This window comes from Schistocerca gregaria, unplaced genomic scaffold (assembly GCF_023897955.1).
Source record: "Schistocerca gregaria isolate iqSchGreg1 unplaced genomic scaffold, iqSchGreg1.2 ptg000066l, whole genome shotgun sequence".
In the NCBI taxonomy this organism is placed as follows: domain Eukaryota; kingdom Metazoa; phylum Arthropoda; class Insecta; order Orthoptera; family Acrididae; genus Schistocerca; species Schistocerca gregaria.
Window position 1 is genome coordinate 47,541 of NW_026061707.1, and position 24,234 is coordinate 71,774.

At 47.0% G+C, this 24,234-nt stretch overlaps 7 non-coding genes across 7 annotated transcripts; all 7 read right to left on the reverse strand.

The window, feature by feature from the left end:
* Positions 1 to 7,517: 7,517 nt before the first annotated feature.
* Trnak-cuu (transfer RNA lysine (anticodon CUU)) lies at positions 7,518 to 7,590 on the reverse strand. Its single transcript has one exon. It is a non-coding gene; the product is annotated as a tRNA-Lys (tRNA).
* A 1,426-nt stretch (positions 7,591 to 9,016) lies between these two features.
* Trnak-cuu (transfer RNA lysine (anticodon CUU)) lies at positions 9,017 to 9,093 on the reverse strand. Its single transcript has one exon. It is a non-coding gene; the product is annotated as a tRNA-Lys (tRNA).
* A 1,428-nt stretch (positions 9,094 to 10,521) lies between these two features.
* Trnak-cuu (transfer RNA lysine (anticodon CUU)) lies at positions 10,522 to 10,594 on the reverse strand. Its single transcript has one exon. It is a non-coding gene; the product is annotated as a tRNA-Lys (tRNA).
* A 1,429-nt stretch (positions 10,595 to 12,023) lies between these two features.
* On the reverse strand, positions 12,024 to 12,100 carry Trnak-cuu (transfer RNA lysine (anticodon CUU)). Its single transcript has one exon. It is a non-coding gene; the product is annotated as a tRNA-Lys (tRNA).
* A 1,471-nt stretch (positions 12,101 to 13,571) lies between these two features.
* Trnak-cuu (transfer RNA lysine (anticodon CUU)) lies at positions 13,572 to 13,644 on the reverse strand. The gene has a single exon. It is a non-coding gene; the product is annotated as a tRNA-Lys (tRNA).
* Positions 13,645 to 20,377: 6,733 nt separating this feature from the next.
* On the reverse strand, positions 20,378 to 20,450 carry Trnak-cuu (transfer RNA lysine (anticodon CUU)). Its single transcript has one exon. It is a non-coding gene; the product is annotated as a tRNA-Lys (tRNA).
* Positions 20,451 to 21,831: 1,381 nt separating this feature from the next.
* Positions 21,832 to 21,907, reverse strand: Trnak-cuu (transfer RNA lysine (anticodon CUU)). The gene has a single exon. It is a non-coding gene; the product is annotated as a tRNA-Lys (tRNA).
* Between the last annotated feature and the right edge of the window lie 2,327 nt (positions 21,908 to 24,234).

The window sequence follows — 24,234 nt, forward strand, 5'->3', positions numbered from 1 at the left end:
GACTGAGCTAGCCGGGCTGCTGCGGTGAATACTTGCCGGGCAGCACGTCACACAGTACTCGTTTGGGTTGGGTGGTCCCATACAGAATCTCTCCATGCTGCCTAATGTTTTCCTAACGTCACACTCGTCACGTACTTCACTTTTATTTCATAATCATTTCTGAGAGGTAAAGGAATTCATGACAACCTGCAGAGCTAGTGGCGTCAAAATTAACACTCATACTTGATGTGACTCAAAAGGCGAACGAGTTACTTTCCGACGTTGTTTTAGATGTGCAAGTGCCAGTGGAAACTCGCGGTGATTGCACTCTGCCGACCATTTCGCTAGCTAACACCGGTCTTGTAGTGTGTGTTTCAAGCTCAAGAGCATCTCCAAGCAGAAAATGGTCAACAGCAACATTCAGACGGTTTCGTACTGCTCAAATGCTACATTAAAACGGTATGTTTCTTTTTCAGAACTGATAAAACACGAGCGTGACAGCATTCGAACCTGTAATCTTCAGATCCGAAGTCCGACGCCTTATCCATTAGGCCACACAGTCACTGACGACCAAGTGCAACTTGTACATGACTCATCTCGAAACGCTCACACCCCTGATAATTTGTGTTTTCGTTCTGCACAGCCGCTGCCCTTGCTCTTTCCCACACATTCGTTACATTCAACCTCTTACGTGACCGACCAAATATAGACTGGGAAACAAGACCACACACTCTGTGCATACGGAATCGAAGGCAGGGCGTGCCTCGCCGCATTTGCCACGATGGCCATTTGCTACTTCTGCAGAAGCGGCGGCGGCGACGACGACGATGACCGCGAGAGGCTCTGACATATGTGAGAAATACATCTATAAAATGTAATTCAGACTGCCTCGTCCCACCTTATGCTGTACCGCTTTGGCAAAGCGACCCAACCCGATGCGAAAGCGAAGGGTGCGTGGCACAGGGGGAGCTGTGTCGAGGGACGAACATCTGTCCCTTTCTGTTCGCAGGGCCCAGACCAGCAGGAGCCCTGCATGCCGGCGACTTCGCTCGTCGGCGTGGGATCGCGGCGCTAGTCGGCAAGGGCGCTTCGCCGCGCCCCTGGGTAACCGGGGTGTGTTCTGCCAAACCCAGGAGGTGGTGACACTGCCTGGGCCAGGTTAACTGGGTCCAGACCGCCGAACGTCTGGGGGACCGGCCCGCCACCGGAGTAGGAGTGGGTCCTTGGCTGAAGGGTGGAAACTCGCGCTAGTAGGCGGCGAAGGGCGAGAGGTGCATCCGCCTCTCCGGAGTGCGGGTTGCAGTTGCCGAGGAGCGTCGCGTGAAATCGCCGATGACGGAGCCATCGATGGGGACCAGTGCGCTGGCAACGGCGCGCTGAACCCGGCAGTTCGAGAGGGCCCTTGACCTTGGGGCGAGGTCGGTGGGCGAGCTGCAAGAAGTCCCCCCCCCCCCATGCCAGAGGAGCCGGTCCGGGGTAAGAGACGAGCTCCCACCTTTTTTATATCACTCGTAAATCATGGCGACGACAGATACGAGTGATTCGAGTGCGCCTCCACGTGCGTCTACTGCGCCTGATCCCTCTCCTCAGGACGAGCTGGGACAGGTCGAGAATGAGTCAGTTATGCAAAGACTTGCCAGAATAACTACGCTCATGGAGCAATCTGAAAAAAATGGCAAGATCAGCCAAGCCGGAATGTCAGCCATTAAAAATGAATTGGCAGCTTGGGCCATTGTCCATGCAAAACTAGAAGGTAGGCTAGAAGAACTAGTAAAAGAAAACAATAGACTAAGAAAGCAGCCAGTGAAAACTTGGGCGGCAGTGGCAGCGCAAGCTCCCACCAAGCCCAACACCACCAGAGAGACAATAAATAAGGTAATTAAGAGGCCAGATACGTCAGTCTTTTTGAGAACACTTCCTGGAGAAGACACAAGCATAAAGAAAATACAGGAGTTATTCACGAAAACCGTGGACCCTGTGAAGGAAAAAAGAAAGATAAAGAGAATCAAACCGAGTAGGAACTCAGTCATCGTAGAAGTTGCCTCGGAAGAGGATAAAGAAAAGCTGTTGAAGAACCAAAAGCTGAACTCAGTGGTGAAATGTGAGCCACCAAGAAAAAGAAATCCTCTCGTCATACTTTATGACGTGCCATCTATTATGACGAACGAAGAGCTGTCAGAGACAATCAGAGCACAAAATTTTGAGCATCTAAGCGTTGACGAATTTAATAATTGTTTTAAACTTAGATTTAAAACGGGTCCACGAGGTCGTGATGTTGTACATCATGTCGCTGAAGTGACAGCACAGATGAGGAAGAACATCACAACAATGGGCAGGATCTATGTTGGCTTCCATGCCATCAACACCAGAGACTATGTCGTGGTACCTCGTTGCCACAACTGTGGTGACCTGGACCACATTCTCAGGCTGTGCACCAGGGAGCCGGCGTGCACCAAGTGCGGAGAAAGTGGCCATAATCACAAGGACTGTAAAGGTACACAAATCTGCATACCATGCAAAAGCAGAGGGAAGAAGTCTTGCGGAGCTGTAGGTCGGAATTGCCCAACATACAGAATGTTGGAACAAAGATTAATCTCCAGAACTGATTATGGCTGAACTCGGCATACCGAACAGGATGCCGAAGCATAAATCCCCGAGCAAGAGGAGGAGGGACGCTATGAGGGCAAGTAAATTCAAGTTATTTCTGAGGTCGCTTACGGGCGCCGGAAAACCTAAAACAACAGATATAGCCATTCAAACTGAGCCTCAATGGGTGAACATAGCAATACAAACAGATCTCCCTATAGCAGCAGCTCCCTCCTCTGAAAGCCGAGGAGCAGAGCCGATAAAACATCAGAAACGGCAAGGGCATCCTGCGGCCATAACAGTCTCTGAAAAGAAACAGAACAAGCATGAGAAACGGATTCAAGAAAATGAAGTAACTAGCTCCAGCATAAATTCCACTGAACAGAGTACTCGAGTGGTCAGATTGCCACCTGTGGATCCTGTGAGGGTCTACCCTAATTTAGAATATACTATGCAGCTAGCAAGACTTGAACAGCCGGCTACCCTGACCACAGCCCTGAGACATGTGGTTCGTGTAGGACATGAAGAAGGAAGAAGGGTAACCTTCTCGGTGATGGAGGCTGTTGACAGAATCCAACTAAAATCAGTGAATCTCCCCACCGACTTCGGAGCCCTGCGGGACCTGCTACGAAAAGTCTTCGAAAGGAGAGGGGAGAAATTCAACTTAGACGACATTTACGAGCAGGCAGTTCTAGCCAATGGAAGAATTGCATTTGACTGGTCTAAAACCTGGCCAAATGACCGCATACATACATACTTCCCTTGATGACAAAGCTTAACATAGGACAACTAAATACACATAACAGCCGACTCGTAATGCAGGAACTCCGAAGGGAGGTGGAGGAGAGGAGATTGGATGTGCTCTGTCTACAGGAGCCGTACTCCCAAGCTGGAAAGGTCGCTTTTGCTGCCGCAACATGGCAGATAATTAGTAAAGGAAAAGTCCCGAAAGCGGCGATAATAATAACAAATAAGCTCCTGAGAGTCACCACGCTCTCTCAATTCACAACTACCCACTGCAACGTCGTGGAGTTGCAATCCCCAACTGGAATCGTCTTCATAATAAACATGTACTTTCAGTACAGTGATAATATTGAAACACACTTAGATCACCTAACGAGAGTGACCACGGCGTTGCGGGGGAGAAAGTTGATAATTGCAGCTGACATAAATGCCAAATCCCCCCTGTGGTACAGTGGCACACGAGATGCAAATGGTGAGAAGGTAGAAGAATTTATTATGGCAACACAACTTGTGGTGGCTAATAGGCCGGGCAATCCTCCTACCTACACGGCGGGAGGAAGACAAGGGACAAATATTGACATAACTCTAACAACACCGAATGTTACAAACATACTCCAAAATTGGAAGGTAATAGGGAATGCCACCACAAGCGACCATAACTTAACAACTTTCACCATAGGGGATAGAGAGTGCCGCTGGGCCATGGGGTGGGAATTGCAATATAACTTTAATAGAGCAGATTGGGAGCGGCTAGCGAGGGAGTGCGACATTCCTCCTATACCGGGAGGGGACGCACAACAAGATATAGACGTAAACGACAGAACTGACGACATAGTGACCGCCATAACTAGAGCGGTGAGGGCTGCTGTACCAACCAGGAGGAGGGCCATGGCGGCCTCTACGTCACCATGGACGCCTGAACTAGAGGAATTGCGTCAGTCTGTCAGAAGGCTTAGGAGGTACTACCAGCGCAGTGTCGTCCGGCAGGAGAAACAAAGATGGCAGTTGCGGTATAGGGAGGCCAAGCAACAGTTCCAAAAGGAACTACGCGAGGTCAGGACACGGAGCTGGGAATGCTATGTGCTCAGTCAACTTGTGCTGGATCCATGGGGGCTTCCCTACAAGTTAGTGAGGGAAAAGATCCGCTCTCCTATGGAGCTATCAACTGTCAGGCACGGGGGCGGGATGACGGAGTCCTGGCAGGAAACTGCTGGGTTCCTCCTCCAGTCCCTGTTGCCTGATGACTATGCGGACGGGGAAACTGAAGCACAGCGGCAACTGCGAGAGGAGGATCAAGTGCAATATAACAACGATGCAGCGGTCTACCCCTTCTGGGAAGAGGAGGTGGCGGCCCACATAAAATCTCTCAAAAGAGGGAAAGCTCCTGGGCCAGATGGCATTGTGGCGGAGGTGGTGCAATTCCTGGCCCCCCAGCTGGTTGCGCCATTAACGCATTTATACAATGAATGCCTAAGGCAACAACAGTTCCCAAGGAGATGGAAAAAGGCAAATGTTGTCATTATAAAGAAAGGACAAGATAAAGATCCAGCGGAAGTGAAGTCATACAGGCCAATCTGCCTGTTGGACTTGCTTGGTAAAATATTAGAGAAGTTGCTGGCTGACAGACTGGCGGCACACAGAGTTTTGTGCGGGATGAGCAGCAGGCAATTCGGTTTCAGGCCGGGGCGATCGGCATCTGATGCAATCGCCCTAGCAGCCGAGGTCTGCGGCTCAACCCCGCATAAATACTTGGTGGGCATCATGGTGGACATCAGTGGCGCCTTTGACAACCTGTGGTGGCCTTCGCTCTTCTCCTGCTTGCGGGAGAAAGAGTGTCCAGGGCCGCTATATGGTTGCCTGAGGAGCTATTGCGAGGAACGAAAGGTCTGGCTATCATCCTCTAGCGAGAGAGTTAGTAAAGTGATCACGAAAGGATGTCCCCAGGGATCGGTCCTTGGACCGCTTTTTTGGGACATCCATATGGAGCCTTTATTGGACAATCTACAACAATGCGAGGATGTGCTAGAGGTGATAGCCTACGCAGATGACCTCCTCCTGTTGGTCGGTGGCCGGAGCCGAGAAGACATTGAACCTAAGATAGAAAGGGCCATAGACAAACTTCAACAGTGGTGCCACACCACCAAAATGACAGTCTCACCAAGTAAGACAACTTACTTACTGCTGAAAGGACAACTAACCAGGAACCCGACAGTCAGAATCGACGGTTCACCAGTATTACGAAGACGTGACACACGATACTTAGGAGTCATCATTGATGAGAAATGGAACTTCGGGAGGCACATTGAAACCGTAACCCAAAAGGCCCTACAAATTCTAAATAACCTCATTTCCATAGGACATAAAAGATTTCACCTCCCTCCACACCTCATTAAACTATATCATAATAGTATCTTAACCTCAGTGGTGGGTTACGGCTCGGGAGTCTGGGCGCACAGACTCACGAGGGTTGTGCCTGCCATGGCAGTGAGAAGGGTGCAAAGAAGTATGATATTACGATCTGTGGGGGCTTATAGAACGTCTCCAGGGGGGGGCCTGTTAGTCATAACGGGGCTCTGCCCACTAGATATAAAGATAAGGGAGCAAGCAGCCTGGTATTGGGCAAAAAAGGGGAATCTAGGTAAAATTGAAGAGATTATGGGGGTGAGGGTGGCAAATAAGACGGAAATTATGAAAAGGGGAGAAGAATTATGGCAGGGGACTTGGGAAACGGAGGAAACCGGACGTAGAACTTTTCAGTTCATTCCGGACGTGAGGGAACGCTTGCAAATGAAGTATTTTGAGCCAACAAGGGGATTGTTCCACTTTCTCACTGGACATGGACCCTACCCGACATACCTATGTCGGTTTGGGAAGAAGGCAACGCCCGCGTGAGACTGTGGCTTCCCGGAAGGTACTCCTGAACATGTGATCTACGAGTGTCCTCTCTTCAATGATGTTGCAGCCACACTCCGAGATAGACTACCAAACCAAGACACATACCAACTTCTGAGACGCGAAGATACCTTTCAACTGCTTAACACTCTGGCAAACGAGGTATCACGTAAGGTGTTGATGGAATATCTGAGGGACATGAATTAACATAAACTCAGAAATATACACCGATTTCGTCTAGATCCCTGTTCCCATACCGCCTGTGCGCGGACTGGCCGACTATCCACCATAGTTGGGATCCGCCGCGTGCAGGAATAGGGGGAGTAGGGGTCAACTTTACCAAAATGGAAAGCACCGGATTTGACTTAGGATAAGCCTAGTTTGTAGGAATTAGACTAGGATATTTACGTTTAGGAAACTGCAGCGAAATAACATCTTGGCCTGCCCAGTGCCAGGGCATGCTCTTCGGGTTTAGCTCGAAGAGCAAGGCAATTATCAGTAGGTTTATACTCTCTGCTGGCATATATGTGACGCTGCAGATGTTAGAACTCAGAGATAAGAAGTGGTATTTAATTGTAGGTATAGACAATAATATTAGTAATGCCAATCATTGTGTAACACCTGTAGCTCACTTACAAGTTAGAATTAAGAGCTGCATATTTGTAACAATCATTGTATAATAATACAGGCCCACTAATCAACTAAGGGAGTGGGTTATTAAGTATAACTATTATTGTAGTTGAAATAAAGTTTTTTTTAAAAAAAAAAAAAAAGGCTTTATCTGCGCCATTCACCTTAATCACATCTGAGAGTAATTCTTAATAAAAGGCATGTCGCTAATTGTTCGTCATCACAGATACTGTTTGCTATACGGCCACGACGCGCAACTGATTTCCAAAATTCGACTTTTTCCTTTGAGGATGGAACTCACGACCCTTGGTTTACTAGTCCAGTGCTCTACCACTGAGCTAAAGAGGCGCGGCCTAGCGGCACTTTCGCGTACTTCGTCGTTACGGTCGTCTGGATCATCAGACTTCAGCTGACAACACTTCATATTACCGACTAATATTAGCAGCTATGGCAACCCATTACTGCTTGGCTACACATCTGACACGTAACCGATATCCTCTCCAAACAACAACACTTGCATTTCAGAACATGTCTTTCACACATGTCTACAAAATCACCTTCACATTCAAATACAGTTTCCTTGCGACTGACAGAGACGTAGGCAAAGTTTAAAGTTGCTATTTCCATTACATCACGTTAATCAGATAAACAGTAATTTACATCTGCAGCGGAACAAAATTCCGTTCCGCCCAGCGTGGGGCTCGAACCCACGACCCTGAGATTAAGAGTCTCAGGCTCTACCAACAGAGCTAGCCGGGCTTCTTGGGTGAATGCTTGCCGGGCAGCACGTCACACAGTACTCGTTTGGGTTGGGTGGTCCCATACAGAATCTCTCCATGCTGCCTAATGTTTTCCTAACGTCACACTCGTCACGTACTTCACTTTTATTTCATAATCATTTCTGAGAGGTAAAGGAATTGCATGACAACCTGCAGAGCTAGTGGCGTCAAAATTAACACTCATACTTGATGTGACTCAAAAGGCGAACGAGTTACTTTCCGACGTTGTTTTAGATGTGCAAGTGCCAGTGGAAACTCGCGGTGACGGCACTCCGCCGACCATTTCCCTAGTTAACACCGGTCTTGTAGTGTGTGTTTCAAGCTCAAGAGCATCTCCAAGCAGAGAATGGTCAACAGCAACATTCAGACGGTTTCGTACTGCTCAAATGCTACATTAAAACGGTATGTTTCTTTTTCAGAACTGATAAAACACGAACGTGACAGCATTCGAACCTGTAATCTTCATATCCGAAGTCCGACGCCTTATCCATTAGGCCACACAGTCACTGACGACCAAGTGCAACTTGTATATGACTCACCTCGAAACGCTCACACCCCTGATAATTTGTGTTTTCGTTCTACACAGCCGCTGCCCTTGCTCTTTCCCACCCATTCGTTACATTCAACCTCTTACGTGACCGACCAAATATAGACTGGGAACCAAGACCACACACTTTGTGCATACGGAATAGAAGGCAGGGCGTGCCTCGCCGCATTTGCCACGATGGCCATTTGCTACTTCTGCAGAAGCGGCGGCGGCGACGACGACGACGACGACCGCGAGAGGCTCTGACATATGTGAGAAATACATCTATAAAATGTAATTCAGACTGCCTCGTCCCACCTTATGCTGTACCGCTTTGGCAAAGGCTTTATCTGCGCCATTCGCCTTAATCACATCTGAGAGTAATTCTTAATAAAAGGCATGTCGCTAATTGTTCGTCATCACTGATACTGTTAGCTATACGGCCACGACGCGCAACTGATTTCCAAAATTCGACTTCTTCCTTTGAGGATGGAACTCACGACCCTTGGTTTACTAGTCCAGTGCTCTACCAATGAGCTAAATGGGCGCGGCCTAGCGGTACTTTTGCGTATTTCGTCCATACGGTCGTCTGGATCATCAGACCTCAGCTGACAACACTTCATATTACCGACTAATATTTGCAGCTATGGCGACCCATTACTGCTTGGCTACACATCTGACACGTAACCGATGTCCTCTCCAAACAACAACACTTGCATTTCAGAACATGTCTTTCACACATGTCTCCAAAATCACCTTCACCTTCAAATACAGTTTCCTTGCGACTGACAGAGACGTAGGCAAAGTTTAAAGTTGCTATTTCCATTACATCACGTTAATCAGAAAAACGGTAATTTACATCTGCAGCGGAACAAAATTCCGTTCCGCCAGCGTGGGGCTCGAAGCCACGACCCTGAGATTAAGAGTCCCATGCTCTACCGACTGAGCTAGCCGGGCTGCTTCGGTGAATACTTGCCGGGCAGCACGTCACACAGTACTCGTTTGCGTTGGGTGGTCCCATACAGAATCTCTCCAAGCTGCCTAATGTTTTCCTAACGTCACACTCGTCACGTACTTCACTTTTATTTCATAATCATTTCTGAGAGGTAAAGGATTTGCATGACAACCTGCAGAGCTAGTGGCGTCAAAATTAACACTCATACTTGATGTGACTCAAAAGGCGAACGAGTTACTTTCCGACGTTGTTTTAGATGTGCAAGTGCCAGTGGAAACTCGCGGTGACGGCACTCCGCCGACCATTTCGCTAGTTAACACCGGTCTTGTAGTGTGTGTTTCAAGCTCAAGAGCATCTCCAAGCAGAAAATGGTCAACAGCAACATTCAGACGGTTTCGTACTGCTCAAATGCTACATTAAAACGGTATGTTTCTTTTTCAGAACTGATAAAACACGAGCGTGACAGCATTCGAACCTGTAATCTTCAGATCCGAAGTCCGACGCCTTATCCATTAGGCGACACAGTCACTGACGACCAAGTGCAACTTGTATATGACTCATCTCGAAACGCTCACACCCCTGATAATTTGTGTTTTCGTTCTACACAGCCGCTGCCCTTGCTCTTTCCCACCCATTCGTTACATTCAACCTCTAACGTGACCGACCAAATATAGACTGGGAACCAAGAGCACACACTTTGTGCATACGGAATCGAAGGCAGGGCGTGCCTCGCCGCATTTGCCACGATGGCCATTTGCTACTTCTGCAGATACGGCGGCGGCGACGACGACGACGACCGCGAGAGGCTCTGACATATGTGAGAAATACATCTTTAAAATGTAATTCAGACTGCCTCGTCCCACCTTATGCTGTACCGCTTTGGCAAAGGCTTTATCTGCGCCATTCGCCTTAATCACATCTGAGAGTAATTCTTAATAAAAGGCATGTCGCTAATTGATCGTCAACACAGATACTGTTTGCTATACGGCCACGACGCGCAACTGATTTCCAAAATTCGACTTTTTCCTTTGAGGATGGAACTCACGACCCTTGGTTTACTAGTCCAGTGCTCTACCACTGAGCTAAAGAGGCGCGGCCTAGCGGCACTTTCGCGTACTTCGTCGTTACGGTCGTCTGGATCATCAGACTTCAGCTGACAACACTTCATATTACCGACTAATATTAGCAGCTATGGCAACCCATTACTGCTTGGCTACACATCTGACACGTAACCGATATCCTCTCCAAACAACAACACTTGCATTTCAGAACATGTCTTTCACACATGTCTACAAAATCACCTTCACATTCAAATACAGTTTCCTTGCGACTGACAGAGACGTAGGCAAAGTTTAAAGTTGCTATTTCCATTACATCACGTTAATCAGATAAACAGTAATTTACATCTGCAGCGGAACAAAATTCCGTTCCGCCCAGCGTGGGGCTCGAACCCACGACCCTGAGATTAAGAGTCTCATGCTCTACCAACAGAGCTAGCCGGGCTTCTTAGGTGAATGCTTGCCGGGCAGCACGTCACACAGTACTCGTTTGGGTTGGGTGGTCCCATACAGAATCTCTCCATGCTGCCTAATGTTTTCCTAACGTCACACTCGTCACGTACTTCACTTTTATTTCATAATCATTTCTGAGAGGTAAAGGAATTGCATGACAACCTGCAGAGCTAGTGGCGTCAAAATTAACACTCATACTTGATGTGACTCAAAAGGCGAACGAGTTACTTTCCGACGTTGTTTTAGATGTGCAAGTGCCAGTGGAAACTCGCGGTGACGGCACTCCGCCGACCATTTCCCTAGTTAACACCGGTCTTGTAGTGTGTGTTTCAAGCTCAAGAGCATCTCCAAGCAGAGAATGGTCAACAGCAACATTCAGACGGTTTCGTACTGCTCAAATGCTACATTAAAACGGTATGTTTCTTTTTCAGAACTGATAAAACACGAACGTGACAGCATTCGAACCTGTAATCTTCATATCCGAAGTCCGACGCCTTATCCATTAGGCCACACAGTCACTGACGACCAAGTGCAACTTGTATATGACTCACCTCGAAACGCTCACACCCCTGATAATTTGTGTTTTCGTTCTACACAGCCGCTGCCCTTGCTCTTTCCCACCCATTCGTTACATTCAACCTCTTACGTGACCGACCAAATATAGACTGGGAACCAAGACCACACACTTTGTGCATACGGAATAGAAGGCAGGGCGTGCCTCGCCGCATTTGCCACGATGGCCATTTGCTACTTCTGCAGAAGCGGCGGCGGCGACGACGACGACGACGACGACCGCGAGAGGCTCTGACATATGTGAGAAATACATCTATAAAATGTAATTCAGACTGCCTCGTCCCACCTTATGCTGTACCGCTTTGGCAAAGGCTTTATCTGCGCCATTCGCCTTAATCACATCTGAGAGTAATTCTTAATAAAAGGCATGTCGCTAATTGTTCGTCATCACTGATACTGTTAGCTATACGGCCACGACGCGCAACTGATTTCCAAAATTCGACTTCTTCCTTTGAGGATGGAACTCACGACCCTTGGTTTACTAGTCCAGTGCTCTACCAATGAGCTAAATGGGCGCGGCCTAGCAGTACTTTTGCGTATTTCGTCCATACGGTCGTCTGGATCATCAGACCTCAGCTGACAACACTTCATATTACCGACTAATATTTGCAGCTATGGCGACCCATTACTGCTTGGCTACACATCTGACACGTAACCGATGTCCTCTCCAAACAACAACACTTGCATTTCAGAACATGTCTTTCACACATGTCTCCAAAATCACCTTCACCTTCAAATACAGTTTCCTTGCGACTGACAGAGACGTAGGCAAAGTTTAAAGTTGCTATTTCCATTACATCACGTTAATCAGAAAAACGGTAATTTACATCTGCAGCGGAACAAAATTCCGTTCCGCCAGCGTGGGGCTCGAAGCCACGACCCTGAGATTAAGAGTCCCATGCTCTACCGACTGAGCTAGCCGGGCTGCTTCGGTGAATACTTGCCGGGAAGCACGTCACACAGTACTCGTTTGCGTTGGGTGGTCCCATACAGAATCTCTCCAAGCTGCCTAATGTTTTCCTAACGTCACACTCGTCACGTACTTCACTTTTATTTCATAATCATTTCTGAGAGGTAAAGGATTTGCATGACAACCTGCAGAGCTAGTGGCGTCAAAATTAACACTCATACTTGATGTGACTCAAAAGGCGAACGAGTTACTTTCCGACGTTGTTTTAGATGTGCAAGTGCCAGTGGAAACTCGCGGTGACGGCACTCCGCCGACCATTTCGCTAGTTAACACCGGTCTTGTAGTGTGTGTTTCAAGCTCAAGAGCATCTCCAAGCAGAAAATGGTCAACAGCAACATTCAGACGGTTTCGTACTGCTCAAATGCTACATTAAAACGGTATGTTTCTTTTTCAGAACTGATAAAACACGAGCGTGACAGCATTCGAACCTGTAATCTTCAGATCCGAAGTCCGACGCCTTATCCATTAGGCGACACAGTCACTGACGACCAAGTGCAACTTGTATATGACTCATCTCGAAACGCTCACACCCCTGATAATTTGTGTTTTCGTTCTACACAGCCGCTGCCCTTGCTCTTTCCCACCCATTCGTTACATTCAACCTCTAACGTGACCGACCAAATATAGACTGGGAACCAAGAGCACACACTTTGTGCATACGGAATCGAAGGCAGGGCGTGCCTCGCCGCATTTGCCACGATGGCCATTTGCTACTTCTGCAGAAACGGCGGCGGCGACGACGACGACGAATACGACGACGGCGACGACGACGACGACGACGACGACGACGACCGCGAGAGGCTCTGACATATGTGAGAAATACATCTATAAAATGTAATTCAGACTGCCTCGTCCCACCTCATGCTGTACCAGCTTTGGCAAAGGCTTTATCTGCGCCATTCGCCTTAATCACATCTGAGAGTAATTCTTAATAAAAGGCATGTCGCTAATTGTTCGTCATCACAGATACTGTTTGCTATACGGCCACGACGCGCAACTGATTTCCTAAATTCGACTTCTTTCTTTGAGGATGGAACTCACGACCCTTGGTTTACTAGTCCAGTGCTCTACCACTGAGCTCAAGGGGCGCGGCCTAGAGGTACTTTTGCGTACTTCGTCCTTACGGTCGTCTGGATCATCAGACTTCAGCTGACAACACTTCATATTACCGACTAATATTTGCAGCTATGGCGACCCATTACTGCTTGGCTACACATCTGACACGTAACCGATGTCCTCTCCAAACAACAACACTTCCATTTCAGAACATGTCTTTCACACATGTCTACAAAATCACCTTCACCTTCTAATACAGTTTCCTTGCGACTGACAGAGACGTAGGCAAATTTTAAAGTTGCTATTTCCATTACATCACGTTAATCAGAAAAACGGTAATTTACATCTGCAGCGGAACAAAATTCCGTTCCGCCCAGCGTGGGGCTCGAACCCACGACCCTGAGATTAAGAGTCTCATGCTCTACCGACTGAGCTAGCCGGGCTGCTTTGGTGAATACTTGCCGGGCAGCACGTCACACAGTACTCGTTTGGGTTGGGTGGTCCCATACAGAATCTCTCCATGCTGCCTAATGTTTACCTAACGTCACACTCGTCACGTACTTCACTTTTATTTCATAATCATTTCTGAGAGGTAAAGGAATTGCATGACATCCAGCAGAGCTAGTGGCGTCAAAATTAACACTCATACTTGATGTTACTCAAAAGGCGAACGAGTTACTTTCCGACGTTGTTTTAGATGTGCAAGTGCCAGTGGAAACTCGCGGTGACGGCACTCTGCCGACCATTTCGCTAGTTAACACCGGTCTTGTAGTGTGTGTTTCAAGCTCAAGAGCATCTCCAAGCAGAAAATGGTCAACAGCAACATTCAGACGGTTTCGTACTGCTCAAATGCTACATTAAAACGGTATGTTTCTTTTTCAGAACTGATAAAACACGAGCGTGACAGCATTCGAACCTCTAATCTTCAGATCCGAAGTCCGACGCCTTATCCATTAGGCCACACAGTCACTGACGACCAAGTGCAACTTGTATATGACTCATCTCGAAACGCTCACACCCCTGATAATTTGTGTTTTCGTTCTACACAGCCGCTGCCCTTGCTCTTTCCCACCCATTCGTTACATTCAACCTCTAACGTGACCGACCAAATATAGACTGGGAAACAAGACCACACACTTTGTGCATTCGGAATCGAAGGCAGGGCGTCCCTCGCCGCATTTGCTACGATGGCCATACCCTACTTCTGCAGAAGCGGCGACGACGACGACGACGACGACGGCGAGAGGCTCTGACATATGTGAGAAATACATCTATAAAATGTAATTCAGACTGCCTCGTCCCACCTTATGCTGTACTGCTTTGCAAAGGCTTTATCTGCGCCATTCGCCTTAATCACATCTGAGAGTAATTCTTAATAAAAAGCATGTCGCTAATTGCTCGTCATCACAGATACTGTTTGCTATACGGCCACGAGGTGCAACTGATTTCCAAAATTCGACTTCCTCCTTTGAGGATGGAACTCATGACCCTTGGTTTACTAGATCAGTGCTCTACCACTTTTTTTTTTTTTTGTGCGTGTGTTGTATTTCATGTTCAGAGATTTGTCCTGGGCCTTCACGGCTACCGTAGCGGCGAGAGGGCCCACGAAGGCCCCACCGTACTTCACCCCAGGCAGCAATCCCCTACTTCTGGTCTGCAACACTCTTTCTGTTGTTTGTTGTTCTTTTTAGTGCTTTCGTTGTGTTGTTGGTTTGTTTATCAACTTTTATAATTGTTTATTTTTTATTATAATTTATTTATTGATCTTTATTTTTTTTGTTTTTGTTTTTTAATAGAAAATGAAACAAGGAACTCTGGTCCTCTAGAGAAACAGAAGAAAATAAAATAGTCCTTGTCGTAACACTGTTCAGTATTTGTCACTGTGACATTTGAAGAAGAAAAGAAAAAAAAACAAAGCAATGTAGAATGAAGGAAAGAAAAAAAATACTTCTTTCATCGAAGAACGACTTCAAAGAAATTCGCATATCGTTTCCTGTAATGTCTCGTCTGTGAAAGTATGTGAAACTGTAATGCCAGGTAAAGACAGAACGCCGCCTCACTCTTGGGTCCTTGCGTCTGTAAATAATGAACATAATGACCCTTCAACCAATTGACAGAGTTCCGTTTGGTGTTCGGGTACGGCACTGAATCCGGATACAGGAAATCTTCAGGTTTAATACAAAGCTGGGAAGTCCTCATAATCGTAGCCAGTTTTCGGCGAATGCATGGCCAAACTGCTTGGACAGTGGTGCACAGAAAACGATGTTCATCAGTATCAGGCAAGTTGCACGTAAGGCACAAAGGTGAGTCAGCCAAATGTAGAGCATGAAGTCGTGAATTGGTACTTATTTTACGGTTCACGACCCTGTACCAAGAGGCTTTCACTGACGTTGGTAAATCACGGCTATGTATGTTTTTCCATATTACTGGCCAGCGATGATTGGGGTATTTGTGTTCGATGTTGTTCCTGTTCTTGGTTGCCAGTAGTTTATTATAAACTAACTTCACCACGGAAAGCTCATTTTCTGGGAGAGTTGACCGTACGTAACTGAACTCAATGAAAAAGCTCTTAAAGTGAGTCAGCGCAGGCGGAATATGTTGAACAGAGACGGGAGGCTGCAGGCAGGCCGGCGCTATTTCGGTTAACAAGTGAGCCGTTAGACTGTTCGGTAACGACCTCCACCGTTTGTAGGTGGTGCATACGTACAAAGCTCGTGACTTGGAACGAACATCTGTTAAATTTAAGCCTCCATCGGTCGTGGAGGGAGTGAGCGTATCGTACTTGACTTTAAAAATGTGTCCACGTGTGACAAAATGGCCTAGAGCGGACATCATACGCTTCGCTGTCTCCTGTGGCATGGGCAGTACTTGTGCAACGTAGTTAATCTTTGAGGTGAGGTAGACATTAGCGAAGGTGACTTTCTGCAGTTCATCAAGGCTCCTTAGGTAGTGGGTCTGCATGCAAGCACGCATACTTGCCAAGAGATTCCTATAGTTCACCGCAATTGTGTGCTGTATGTTGCTCCTGTACTCAATACCAAGGCATTTCATTTTAGAAAGTAGTTGCAACTGACCGTGATGGTGCAGCGAGATGCCGCGTCCTATGTTCATAATGCCAGATTTCCTGCCATTCAACTTCGCACCCGCAACAAGTTCGTAGTTTTTGACGATCTGAAGGGCTTCCTCGACTTCACCTTCGTCCATGACCAAAAATCCGACGTCATCCGCATATGCAGTACAAACAATCTTAAAGCCGTGGATGGTTAATCCTTGTAGACGCTGTGTCAAGGTGACAAGCAAAGGCTCAATGGCAATGGCAAACAAGGCCATTGACATAGGGCATCCCTGTCGCACTGAATTAGTAATATTAATCGATGCGCTCAGCTGGCCATTCACCATGAGTCGAGTTACTCCTTTACGAAGGAGCTCATATATAAGATTGATAAAACGTAGTGGAAATCCCATGGCATGCATCGTCCGGATGAGAAACTGATGGTTTACTCTGTTGAATGCCTTTGAAAAGTCAAGGGAAACTAGCGCACACCGTATCTTGCACGCATCTGCAATGGCTATGACGTCCCTGTATTGAGACAAATTTTGGAAGATCGTCCTACCGACACCTCCACTGGTCTGGTACTGACCAATGACAGTATTCATCAACATTTTCAATCTATTAGAAATAATACGTACTAAAATTTTGTAGTCACTGTTCAGTAAGGTAAGCGGCCGAAAATCATCAACAGAACTGCACATTGGGCGTTTAGGGATTAAAACCATGATGCCTTCCACGAGAGCCTGAGGAACATTAAAATCAGGCCGTAAAATTTCATTAAACATACTCAACAACTTGGGCTTTAATTTGTCGCGGAAAGTAAGATAAAATTCGGCAGTGAGACCGTCGGGTCCCGGCGATTTATTTTTCGGACTTCGTGATAGCGCAGAATCCAATTCGTCTTCATCAATTTCTAGCATGAGAGTTTCGACTTCAGCAGCACCCAAAGTCCTTTGCAAGTTATTGAGTAATTCATCGTGAGTTCCATCGTCGGTATGTGTCGTTGCCAGCAGATCTGCCAGGTGATTGCGAAGTGCGGTCCGTATGTCTTGTTGCCGCGTGAGCGCAACGCCTTCACTCAACTGAAGACGAGTTATTAATCTCCGCCGCCCCCTCTTATTTTCACGAATGACGTGAAACATGGATGTCATTTCGTCGTCTATCACATTCTGGGGCCTGGACCTTATTTGAAAGCCTTCTGCCTGCTGCCGCTGAAGTTTTAATAATTTTGCCTTAATTTTTTTAATCTGCATAAAATTTTCAGGTACAGTCACATCGGACTGGTAGAGCTCCCTGAGACAAGTAAAATAAAACTCAGATGTTTGCCGTTGCCACCAGGATTTGTCCCGAGCGTAGCGTTTAAACATTTTTGATAAAGTTGGTTTGGCATTTGTTATCCACCATTCAGTAACGGAGGCATACTGTGCAACCCGTCGTTCACATGCCTCCCATGTTTCGTTAAAGACACGGTGACAGTCAACATCGTTAAGGAGAGCATTGTTAAGTTTCCAGAAACCTCTGCCGCGAAATGTGCCTTGCTTGACCATGTTAACAGTACAAATATATGCGGCATGATCGGAAAAAATTGTGGGCCAAACTTCGGAATGGAGGACTTGAGTCTTCATACACGCCGATACATAGATTCTGTCTAGCCGGCTTGCAGAGTGGTTCGTGACATGGGTGAACCCAGGTGCCGCTCTGTGCGTATGCTCCCATGTGTCAATGAGGTTCATTTCTTGGACGATACGTTCTAGTTCTCCAGATTTGTTAAAATTAGGCGTCTGGTCTTTTGGACTTAAGACACAATTGAAGTCACCCGCAAAAATTATACGATCGTAGGTTCCCCTACAAAGTGGGACTATGGCGCTTGTGAAGAACTCAGCCCTAGCACGCCTATTGCTACTGCCGGACGGGGCGTAAACATTGATTATGCGTGCCCGATGGAAAGTGACAGCGATCCCTCTATGATCAGGCAGTTTTTCAGCGTCGGTCGCTACAATCCCTTCTTTTAACAGAATCGATGTCCCTAAATTCGCACCGCTCCCGGAATTGGAGAGAGTAGTATAACCAGTTATTCGGTCAAGTTCAATCGCAGCGACTTCTTGAAGTAACAGAATATCGATATCCGCTGCGTATACAAAATCTTGTAAATTACGGAGCCGCCAGTACGACTGTATCTTATTGATGTTTAACGTGGCAATTTTATAGGCCTGGGGCTCGTTCAAGGGAGAAGGCACATACTATTAATTAGACAGTCTTAGAAGGATGGCTACCGAAATTGAGGTCAAGCGCGTCAGTCGGAGTTCCTGTAGTTCCCGGTACGGTTGGTGTATGCTGCTCTGTGGGGGGTGCCGAAGATTCCGTCTCAATGGTCCGCATGACAGCCGCATCATTGCTCGCATCCAAGACTTCCATTTCCTGTGCCCAATTCCCAGTGAGAGTGGCCTCTGACAAAAGCGATCCTGCGTTTCCTTGAGCGTGGGTATCCGGCAAAACGACTCTACTCGAGGTATCACTATCTTCCACCCGTCGTGGATTCACAGGGGGAGACACTACAGGATCAATGTCCATTCGACCAGACGCAGGGAGACCAACTTCAGAGGGTTCAGAAGTGTTCTGACTCATTTGGCTGCTTATTCGTTTCGCTTTTTCGCGGAGCTGTGGGGCGAGCTGATTGGCTCCTTGATGTGCAAGTCTCCGCTTCTTTTTGGAAGGCTTCCTGTTAGGGTTCGCGGTATCATCAACATCCGAAGTGGACTGTTGACTGGGGTTGATCAGGCCGGGAACACAGCGTCTGCTTCATCCTCAGTACCAGTGGCATCAACCACTGGGGAGCCATCCGTCGTTACCTCCATCTCTGAGTGTGGTAGCGGCGGTGCCGGGTCAGCACTCGGTTCTTTGACGTTATCGGCCAAAACATCATTCAAACGAGGGGCATCTACAGGCGGGGTCGCTGGTGGTAGACCAGAAGCCGCGGCAACGTATGTCAGTGGCAGTGCCGTCGTCACAGGGGGGCTAGCGGCTTCACCGACAGGTATCTGCGTCACGCGTCTTTGTATAAATTCAGAGCGCACGTGGCCGGGCGCACCACAGCCGGCACACGTTTTTGGCTGCCCATCATATATGACAATTCCGCGATGTCCACCTACGTAAATATATGAAGGTATGTGCTTTTGTAGATCGATCTTAACCTGCCTGATGCCGTTAAGCACCGGAAATTTGTGGGCTTTGGACCTACGCTCCGCAAAATGGTTAATGACCCTCCCGTAAGGTGTTAATGCAGAATTTATTTGCGCGGCTGATATTTCAAACGGGAGTTCGAAAATACGTGCCGTTCGGATGCCCAGTCCAGCATGCGTAATGCTGACGTCACTGACGGTACCATCTCTATGTTTAAACTTCAGTACACCTCCACTGGACTCCACAATTCTATCACACATTTCAGAGGACGTTAATTTCACATAAACAACACTAGTCACGATAGAGAAATTTACCCCTACAAAGTCATCAAAAGTAATCTTAGCTGTTTCCTCTAACCCTGCTTCAACTTCAAACGAATTTGGTTTCGAAAAGTTCCTATCAAAGGTAAACTTCAAGATATCTTCCCTGTTAGTCGGATTCATAATTCCATATCAGATCCTACAGAACGGAACGAATACTAATAAGCAGACGCTGTAAGCACGCGACTCACCGCCTGACGTAAACACTTCCTGCCACAGCGCGCTGGCCCTGGAGGTCCGTTCACCACCGCTGCCGCAGGCAGACTGACCACAGAGCTAAAGAGTCGCGGCCTAGTGGTACTTATGCGTACTTCGTCCTTACGGTCGTCTGGATCATCAGACTTCAGCTGACAACACTTCAGATTACCGACTAATATTTGCAGCTATGGCGACCCATTACTGCTTGGCTACACATCTGGCACGTAACCGATGTGCTCTCCAAACAACAACACTTGCATTTCAGAACATGTCTTTCACACATGTCTACAAAATCACCTTCACCTTCAAATACAGTTTCCTTGCGACGGATAGAGACGTAGGCAAAGTTTAAAGTTGCTATTTCCATTACATCACGTTAATCAGAAAAACGGTTATTTACATCTGCAGCGGAACAAAATTCCGTTCCGCCCAGCGTGGGGCTCGAACCCACGACCGTGAGATTAAGAGTCTCATGCTCTACTGACTGAGCTAGCTGGGCTGCTTCGGGAAATACTTGCCTGGTAGCACGTCACACATTACTCGTTTGGGTTGGGTGGTCCCATGCAGAATCTCTCCATGCTGCCTAATGTTTTCCTAACGCCACACTCGTCACGTACTTCACTTTTATTTCATAATCTTTTCTGAGAGGTAAAGGAATTGCATGACAACCTGCAGAGCTAGTGGCGTCAAAATTAACACTCATACTTGATGTGACTCAAAAGGCGAACGAGTTACTCTCCGACGTTGTTATAGATGTGCAAGTGCCAGTGAAAACTCGCGGTGACGGCACTCTGCCGACCATTTCGCTAGTTTTCACCGGTCTTGTTGTGTGTGTTTCAAGCTCAAGAGCATCTCCAAGCAGAAAATGGTCAACAGCAACATTCAGACGGTTTCGTACTGCTCAATTGCTACATTAAAACGATATGTTTCTTTTTCAGAACTGATAAAACACGAGCGTGACAGCATTCGAACCTGTAATCTTTAGATCCGAAGTCCGACGCCTTATCCATTTGGCCACACACAGTCACTGACGACCAAGTGCAAACTTTGTTATGACTCATCTCGAAACGCTCACACCCCTGATGATATGTGTTTTCGATCTACACAGCCGCTGCCCCTTGCTATTTCCCACCCATTCGTTACATTCAACCTCTTACGTGACCGACCAAATATAGACTGGGAAACAAGACCACACACTTTGTGCATACGGAATCGAAGGCAGGGCGTCCCTCGCCGCATTTGCTATGGTGGCCATTTGCTACTTCTGCAGAAGCGGCGGCGGCGGCGGCGACGACGACGACGACGACGACGACGAGGACCGCGAGAGACTCTGACATATGTGAGAAATACATCTATAAAATGTAATTCAGACTGCCTCGTCCCACCTTATGGTGTACCGCTTTGGCAAAGGCTTTATCTGCTCCATTCGCCTTAATCACATCTGAGAGTAATTCTTAATAAAAGGCATGTCGCTAATTGTTTTGAGGATGGAACTCACGACCCTTTGTTTACTATACCAGTGCTCTACCACTGAGCTAAAGAGGCGCGGCCTAGCGGTACTTTTGCGTACTTCGTCCTTACGATCGTCTGGATCATCAGACTTCAGCTGACAACACTTCATATTACCGACTAATATTTGCAGCAATGGCGACCCATTACTGCTTGGCTACACATCTGACACGTAACCGATGTGCTCTCCAAACAACAACACTTGCATTTCAGAACATGTCTTTCACACATGTCTACAAAATCACCTTCACCTTCAAATACAGTTTCCTTGCGACTGATAGAGACGTAGGCAAAGTTTAAAGTTGCTATTTCCATTACATCACGTTAATCAGAAAAACGGTAATATACACCTGCAGCGGAACAAAATTCCGTTCCGCACAGCGTGGGGCTCGAACCCACGACCCTGAGATTAAGAGTCTCATGCTCTACTGACTGAGCTAGAGCGGCTGCTCCGGTAAATACTTGCAGGGTAGCACGTCACATAGTACTCGTTTGGGTTGGGTGGTCCCATACAGAATCTCTCCATGCTGCCGAATGTTTTCCTAACGCCACACTCGTCACGTACTTCACTTTTATTTCATAATCATTTCTGAGAGGTAAGGAATTGCATGACAACCTGCAGAGCTAGTGGCGTCAAAATTAACACTCATACTTGATGTGACTCAAAAGGCGAACGAGTTACTTTCCGACGTTGTTTTAGATGTGCAAGTGCCAGTGGAAACTCGCGGTGGCGGCACTCTGCCGACCATTTCTCTAGTTAACACCGGTCTTGTAGTGTGGGTTTCAAGCTCAAGAGCATGTCCAAGCAGAAAATGGTCAACAGCAACATTCAGACGGTTTCGAACTGCTCAATTGTTACGTTAAAACGGTATGTTTCTTTTTCAGAAGTGATAAAACACGAGCGTGACAGCATTCGAACCTGTAATCTTCAGATCCGAAGTCCGACGCCTTATGATACTTATATGTGAACACGGGACTTATTAAGCGTTGTCTATTCAAAGAGTTATTTTGCCTTCCTGCCAAGATTGTACCTAAGAACTAGCGAGAATGTCTTCCCTGTCATGAAGTTAGCTCAGTATGCCCCTATACCGGTTCCATTAATGATTCAGGCGCAGGAGCGATCAATAGAAATTGAAACTTAACCAACTCCCTGCTTTTCGAAAACAATAGTAAGCATATTCGCAAAGTCCCTCTTAAGGTGTGGGAAAGACTTTTGCGTCCAGTACTCATGAAGCATGTAACCAGTAAACGAAATAAAATCGGTAATACCATGATCATCAACCACTGCAAAAATGTAACGGCCAAGAAGCCACATAACGGTGTTGTTCTTGGTCCGTGGATAAAAAACCGTGTCCGGCCAGCAGAGAATATCAGTCTTAAATGCCGATTCTGAGCTCCTGGTGAGTAAAGCCAGTGCCACATGCGATGACGGTCAGCGCAGGTAAATCGGTGTTGGGGTGTATCAACACAACCACACGTTTGACAAATCGGAGAGACACATAAACCTATACGATGAAGGCGTTCGTTCGTAGGAATCAGCTGATTAACTACCTTATACCATAGGGACGCAACAGCTGTTGAATGAACGGGTAAGCTAATATTCGTCCATATGTTACGCCAATTAAAACTGGTATAATGCAAAACAATCGGGTTGGAAGAAGAAGACCGGTGCCATTTGTCAAGCAGGGTTAGCGTAGTAATAACAGGACGACGTTGTAAGTGGAGGTCTAGGTAACTAATCTCAATGTAGAAGTCCCGAACATGCCGTAGCTTCGCATTTAGAGGCCCAACGTTAATGGGCGGTGACAAGCTCGCAGGACGAACGACATGGAATAATTGCGAAGTAACAGTCGGGGACTCAGATAATAAAAGATGGAGGGTTCGCTTAACATAAAGGGCAGCAGCCTTGAGACGGACATCGGTGAACGACAAGCCGCCCTCAAGACGCGGCTTCGTAAGAACATCACAACGTAATTTAAAAATATGCCCCCGCCAAATATATCTGTTAATAAGCTGGACCATTTTTGCACCCTGCATTCGGTGAAGCGGAAACAGCTGAGCAATATAATATACTTTACATAAAACATAAGTGTCTCATACACGCTTTTTTTGCAGTAGCGGTATCGAACGCCATGAGTGTTCCAATAAAACACCTTGCAGCTTGGAAATGGCCACTTGCCAATTTTTTGCAGCCATCCGGAGAGGACAACGTTCAAGATAGATACCTAAATGTGTATAGTGTTCAACAGCTGTAACCCACGTAGCAACCACACGTTCAAAGCCCCGCAAATTCAGGAGCTTGCTTTTACGGGGATTGATACGAGAACCTGAGGCCACAGAAAATTTATCGTGTTCCATTTTCAACTGCGGCACTTCTGCGGTGGAACGAAGCAAAACAACCAAATCATCAGCATAAGCCGTTGCCGTCTGGTTAACCCCAGAGATCGTAAGACCACGAAGTGTCGAGTTGAGACGTGTGAGGAGTGGTTGAAGGGAGAGAGCATAAAGGGTCATGGATAAAGGACTACCTTGCGGGAAGCCACGTTGAATATCAATGACCTTTGTTAGCTGGCCATTAATGTCAATCTTAGCAGAAATGCCAGTCGTCATATTCTTAAGTACCAGCAGCGCCTGTTCATTAAAACCGAGCCGGTGCAGCAGAAGCTCTAAAAACGAATGGGACACACGATCAAAGGCCTTACTAAAATCAACAAATAAAAGCGCACAGGAAATATTGGTGACAGCGACAATCGACACGACATCACGATACCCCG